This window comes from Gallus gallus, chromosome 2, assembly GCF_016699485.2.
Source record: "Gallus gallus isolate bGalGal1 chromosome 2, bGalGal1.mat.broiler.GRCg7b, whole genome shotgun sequence".
NCBI lineage: Eukaryota > Metazoa > Chordata > Aves > Galliformes > Phasianidae > Gallus > Gallus gallus.
In genome coordinates, this window is record NC_052533.1 from 119,689,773 (window position 1) to 119,697,327 (window position 7,555).

Below are 7,555 nucleotides of genomic sequence, written 5' to 3' on the forward strand. Positions count from 1 at the left end.
GGGCTCCACTCTTCCCTGGAAGGATATCTCATTATAGTCCATACAAACCATTTATAATCCTATGAAAGAAAGATTGGGCCCATTCTATTGTAGTGTAGATACCAACTACTCTGGCTGAAATTTTGCCTGCACTTCTGTGATTTGTCCTTGCAATCTACAGTCACTTGTCTGAAAATTAAGTGGAGAAAAACATACCATATGGCATTTTTTCCTTCTGATTCTGATTCTCAGCCTTTAGTTTGTTATTTTCTAATTGAATAAGATATTAAATACTTGAGCAGGGAAGGGATTTTGCATTGCGTAGAGAAAATGTGCATTGCTTGGAATATTTTTGCTTCTCTCAGCCTAATATCTACCTTTGGAAGCAGAAATGCTGTTTTAAGGTCAGAATTTAATACATTTTGCTCTGAAATGCATTATATGTAGTTACTGAGAGTGCACTACACTTGACTTTCTTGTTTCTTTCAAGAAAATACAGTTTCGTATAAGGCCTGTGCTAATCTGAAATCCTACGTAACGTGTTATCTAATGTAGAGAGCACAAAACTCAAGTGATGGTCAGAATTCGTGTTCCTTTTGTGACAGTTACTCTCCTTCCATTTATTATGTTGTTAAGCATTTCTGCAGATATTCCCCTCTCTCCCTTCTCTTTCCTTGTGTGTTATGCTACTGGTATTGGAACAGGAAATAAATTTAAAATCAATATGTATTGCCAATGTTAGATATCGTAATGTTGTTCTGTTGTTGTTTTTTTTTAAAAAAAAATCACATTTATCGCACCATAACTAGTGAAGCTCTGCACTGGCACCTTTCATCCTCTATATGCTTTTTTCCTGCTACCAGCTTTCTGAATGTATTTTCCGTAATAATATATCCTTCTGCTTTTGTTGATCTCTTCAGGATATTACCACACATACATACAGAGAGCCATTCTGTTTTTGATTGTAGTTTTTACTTGGAAAAATCACAATGTCTCCAGAAAAAGGCTTTTTACATTTTCCTGCTAATCTGAAGCATTTTGGAAATATTATCCATTGCTACATGAATAACTGATTCATGGCTGTCACAGTGTAGAGGTGACTCCTTCTTACTCCACTCCCCCACCCACTAGTGCTCGTTTAACTTCTCTTATTCTTTGTTGATGAAAGACCATTTAGGTTTGGTCAGCATTCAACTCTACCCATGCAAACTAACTGCTAAACAAAGACAGAAGAATACTCATTAGGAAACTTTACCTTAGGTTGTGTTGATATTGTTGATTAATTTAGTATAAACACCATAATAATTGAGAAATATATAATCAAAGTTGTATTTAATTGGCACCGTACACTTGCTATATAAAGACTATTTAATTCTCCAGACAGTTAATTAGATCTATTTATATGGAGACACATTTGAGAGAAAAGCAAGAAGTTTGTGTAATAGCTCTGCATGAAAAAAGAACACATTTTCATCTAGTTTGAAAGGCACATTTAATATAGTACTCAAAGTCTAACTGGTCCACTAGACTGAAGCATTAAATACTAATTATGATTTGCCATTTGTTTTATGATGATTTTGAAATATGCATTTTCTTTTTTTTTCTTTTTTCTTCTTGCTAGCTTTCCTTATACACACATGCATCTAGATAAAAGCTTGCTTCAGCCAAAATATAGTGAAGTTGAGTCCAATGTTTCATATTTCTGTTGATGGCTCAAGTAGATAGGAGAGAGACTACTTAATAGAAGGTGTAGGAGAAATGCTGCTTGAAATGAGGATATTTTGTAAAACTCAAGGACATTGTGTATAATGTCTTGCTAAACTAGACATTTATATGCAATCATGATCAGTCTTAACATATGTGGGTGATATAAGGAACCTCAGATTTTTTAAGAAGATGTTCTAAGATAAATTAAAATAGATTTAATAAATTATTTCTTTTAGGTTGTGGGATAATTACAAATAAAAGGAGAAAATGCTGAAGTATTCTCAGAAAGTAATTTATTGGGATGATCTAAAAAAAGGAAATCTAAAAAAAAAAGACAAGAAAAGAAAAGAAACAAACATACAGTGTCAAATAGCAGAGAAGAGAGGGTGTTAGTGAGGAATTGCCTAGAGTGACAGATATAGAAATAAAGAGAAGAGTAGCAACTTGTTTTGCTAGAACTTTAGCTTGTGATGTTGGGCAAACCACTTTCTAGATACATGCCTTCATTTCCCCATTCAACCAAATTGAAGAAGAGCTAGAGATGTGCTGAGTGTGTTCCAGATATATTCTTGCATTTGCAGCATAAGGTAACTGCAAGTCAGAATGCCCCCAGATGGACCCAGTGTTTTGAAAAGTCCATGCAGACTACACCCATAGAAATGTGATCTGTTCTGAAGTTATCAGTGTTTCACATTAGCTGTTTTAGTTATCTGCTCACCTGTGGAAGTGACATTAGGTAGAGATCTACTGCCTCTCAGCAGTTCAGGGGAGTGACATCATCTCAAACTACACTTGTACCAGCCACTAGTATAGAAGAAGCCAAATTCTCCTCTTCCATCTTCCCTCCTTTACAAGGCAATATACTGCTTGGCATTTAAGTTTTTCCAGTACTTTCAAAATCTTTGCCTGAGAAATGCTAGAACTGCAGGATAGATGTGGAATTTACCATGCCAGAGGTCAAATCCAGGTGTAGATATCGAACTCAAGTAAATAGACATTGATATGTAGGAAAACCTCAATTCCATTCCAGGAAACACTACATGAGAAACTAGGTGGGAATCATCTAGCAGCACATAAACCACCACTCAAGTGACTGGGGTCATTGCAGTGAGGCTTCTAGAGGCCTAGTGTTACTGCTTTTCACCTGACCAGCATCAGTGAAAATAGTATGTGACAGGGAAGCAGTTAACATTGAGCAGACATGGGCTGGTAGTCCTTTTTGAAGCTACAGCTACCATCACACTACAAGGTGACAGCAATCATGCTTGGACTCACATCTGAAAGGCACATGAAATTATTTACAGATATATTAATCACTGTAGACCCACTGATGATACCTGCACTTCGCTCTACCTCATTGTCATGTGTCATTTCCATTACCCACCAACTTCACCTCATTCCTTTATCTTTCCTTTTGCTGAGGTGGAATCAGGTTTCCTGGCCCAGAGGCTGTTGCCAAGAGAAGTTTGTCAGATTGCCTTTGTATTTCAATAGCTTCCTTTTTTTTTCTCTTCTTTTTTTTTTCTTTTTCATTTCTTCTGCCTGATCAAATCATCATAGGGCAATAAGGACAAGAAGCTTCTTTGAAACATGAATGGTTTCATCAAGATATTTTGTCCAGAAGATGCTATAAAACTACTGCACGTTTTTCTTTCCTCTTCAATAAACGAGCCTATCACTTCACTCTGTGTCCAGTCATCACCAGCCTAAGGGGCTGCCATCATAATTTCAACTTCTCCACTGGCCTTCTAGTCAGTATCTCAATACACTGTATGTCCAAGATGACTCACACTACTGTTTTATTTATGATGCAATCAAAGGCTGTAGGAGTGAGCAGTAACTGCTTTCCTATTGCATATAAACCCCTTTTTCTTAGCCCTATATTATAAAGATTTGAAAGTCTCAGTTTTTTTCTCTTCTTCATTTTTTGTCCTCTCAGAAAGAGCAGCAGGGGTTGGTTAGAGTGAGTTGAATGCTAGTTTCTTATTCATCTGCATTTACAGTATGTTTTTCCAAGTCTATTAGTTGAAAACCCGCTAGAAATCCTTTAACAAAGTACTTTATTTCAAATCTCCATTGTTTGGTATCTGCAGAAACAATGGCCACTTCTTATAGAGGAGTAAATATGCATCCACTTACAGACTTCACTAAAACAAAAAGCGAGAAAAAAGATTTCTTATTTCAGCAATATCACTGACTCACAGTGACCCCAGAAATTTTATTTTCTTACTGGGGAAGGACAGCTTCAGCAGCTATGAATGTTCCGATGACAAGCTATTAAGTCAGCAGTATATTTTATACCCAAAACAGAATGCAGATCTTACCATTATTTTCAATTAATATTTGCTTATGGGATATTCCTGAAAGTGACAAATGCTTTTTAGTCGTCAATGAAAATCAAATGCCAGATCTAATATGTTTATAGTTTTAAAATGGTGAAATACACCAGGAGGAAGATGAAGGAAACAACAGCTTACAGTTTATACACAGCTCACTAGGAGTGGCACAGCAGAAAAACAGAGATGTAAATAGGGGTATGTGAAGGCTTGTCCGTTTTTGGAATTATTTTCCACTGCAGTCACAAATTTTGTAGTCTATAGCACCAGAAACCATCACAAGACACCGGATTTAGCATCAAAATTACCTGCCTGGTAGCAGAAATGTGTCTCTCAACCTGCAGTGCATTAGCTGACTTCATACTGTAATTGTAATGAATCTCTTATTGGACTCTTGCTTCCCTGGACAATGCCATATTGTAAGGACTAAATACATCATCAGTGAGTCTCATTCTCATGTATTACACTAATACATCATTGGAATGACAACTGCTTCTGATGATATATTAATGTAATACATCAGTGGTGTGGAGATCCTATGGGGTATTACTCAGGAACAGGGGCCATCCAAATAAAACAGACCAGAGTCAAATTCAGTTTAATTACTGAATGAAAGGCTATCAGGACTGAGGTTACATGTAATGCTAACATTCTTACATCATCCATGAGATTAATTTGCAACCTCATTACATATTAACCTTGCAATTCTAGATAGTAATTGTGGGATTTGGATTTGTCTGCTGACGTGAGTAATTCACAAACCATAACCTCCCCAATATTTTATAGTGATACATGAATAATGCAGCTATCTTATTTTTATTCTGTCAATCGTACATTCCAGGATAGTTAAACAACACATCAAACGTGCAGCTATAGAACTAGATTTAGAAAAAAACACACTCTGTTTGAAAATCTTTGTTTGTAGTCACTGGGCACCATATAGACATTTGTACACGCACAGTGCATTCAAAAGCAAGAGACAACTGGTATTTGCTTTTGCAGTCAATTATACAGCACATTTTCATGTATGATTTGTTGCAAAGTGATCATAAACCATGTACAATTTTGATATCCCCCCTCCATTTTGTTGTTTTGCTCTTGATGTTATTTTTTTATTATTATTTGTGAGTATATTGTTGTGTTTTTGCTGTTGATGTTTTGATTTGGTTCAATATATTTTTTCCTGTTCCTTTTTGGTAGGAGGTATGAGATTTTTTAGAATTCCTAAGGGATTTAACATTCTCCTGTTCTTTAAGTTAGGTTCTGAGTTGCATCCTGAAATGCTTTTAACAAAAGGACTTTCATAGCAATTTTGTAATGTTCACTGACATGAAATACATCGAAAGTCATCTTCCTTTGGCCCTGTTTCTCCCTAATTTTCATGCTGCTATTATAAGTTATCCAGAGAATTCACCTATATATTATGAATCAAACTGGCCCCAGAGGTGATATGATTTAAACTAGAGCTTTTGGTATTCTTTCATTTCATGTTTATTAAAATTATAACCAAATGCTGAATAAATTATCAGAGAATAGCATACAGCATTAAGGCAAAAAAGGCAAGGTATATTCTATTTTATAAATATCTTACTGTGTCTAATACTTACACTATACTTATTTTTGAATAGTCTGTTTTGTTTAATAAGCATTTATCTATTGTTAATGTCTTTGGAGAATTCATCTTGGGGTTTATACTGAAGATAAATGCAGGCGTGTGAGGGTTTATGAAAAATGTCTCAGCAAGTGACAGGAAGCCTGATATGAGTTACCACAGTCCGCTTCACATGTGGGGCAATCCACTACTTGTCTTGCATTTATTATATTTTCTTGCTAGGCGTTTTCTTTTTCTTTTTTTGAGACCCTTTGATACTATATACTTTTAAATACCAAACATCGACAGTAAATCTGAAAAGAATGCATGATGTGGATAAAGAGACAAAACCACTGATGTAAAATGTAGCTACAATAAAATAAAGAGAAGACACAAAGATTTTTTTTTTTTTTAATGGTGTGTGCATGAGGAAAAGGAATCAGAATTTAAAAGGAATTAACAGAACAACACCTGCGTGTCCCAAAGATATGATGTTCTCTTAGCTCACCAGGGTGATGTACATATTATTTAGAGAACCATTCAAAGCCACAGTCAGAAATTCTCCCAAGAATAAATGGAATTCTCACAAAACAAAGTGTCATTGTCTTGCAAGGAAAGCAAATTGTGTGCATAGAGGTATATATCTAATCTTACCTAATCTTTTGTGGCTTATTCCTGGGACGATAATAAATAATGTATTTTGAGTGTGGGGAGAGGTTATGGAAGTCGAGTAAATCGCTGACAACCCCATGTGACCTATCAGCCAGGTTCCCAAGATAGGTTTCTTTCGTTTATTTTCTAATTAGCAACAACTTCTCCTTTCCTCTGTCATGTGTTTTCCTCAGCCCACGGTATGAACCGAAGGCAGATCTGTTACAAACTCTATTGTAGAATCTTCAGTATGTCAGTAGTAGCTGGAATTAAATTAGATTTCAACTCTCACAAATTAATGAGTAACCTTGAGGTGTTTGAATGTATCTGGTATGTCAATAACGTAATGTGCAACAGAAGAAGGGTGAACTTTGCTCATACACCATGTGGAGGCTTTCCCCTGTGAGTTTTATATGGTGAATTATTTACTGGTTATTGAATTAATCAGACCATTTTTACTTTTTGTCACTTTTAAAATCTGATATTTAAAATCAGCTTATGCACCTAATTGAATGGATATCACGTACAGATCTTCTCCTCAGTGAGCTGCTCTTGCTTGTTTAATACTGAAACTGAAAAATGAAATAAAAGCACATTTTCCCCTCAGCATCAGCAGGACAGCCCGGCAAGAAGGCACTGTGCTGCGGATGCCATGTGCCACGAAGGAGTGTGAGAGGGAAAGGGAGATGGGCTGGAGTGCATCAGTCTGCCTGCACTCAAGGGCTGAATGAGTTTGAAACATGACCAAGTCTGAATGGAATAGTGGTCAGAAAGCCAGGAACAATTACTTCAGATTACAAAATGCTTGAGTGATTTACTTCACAGGACAACTGCACAGTCTCCTTGTGCTGAAGGACTATCAATACTATATTTGGACAAAATTTGATGAGAGGAACTGAGAATGGTGAGGGGGTGGGGGGGCAGAGGAGAGAGAGATTCGCATTGTGCAAGATGAAAGCAACAAAGTAAGTGAATAAAATGTGTTTCACAAACCAAAATCCCTGTCCAATATCATCTTTGTTTCAGAAAGTCTGATTAGTTAACATATTCCATCACCTTGGGAAGAAAGCTGAGGTAAGCGGCTTAATTTATAGATGGATGGAACAAACTTATTTAAAAATTCTCACTACGTTATCATGAATCATGTAGGCCTATTAAACTAATTGCTAAGTAAATTTAAGCAGTATTACAGTAGATTTCGCTGAATTTATCATCAATCTAAAGAGATCTTTGGTGGTCTCATGCTGCCCCCCACAGATATGTCTCAGAACATTCATTATGCCATAATTAC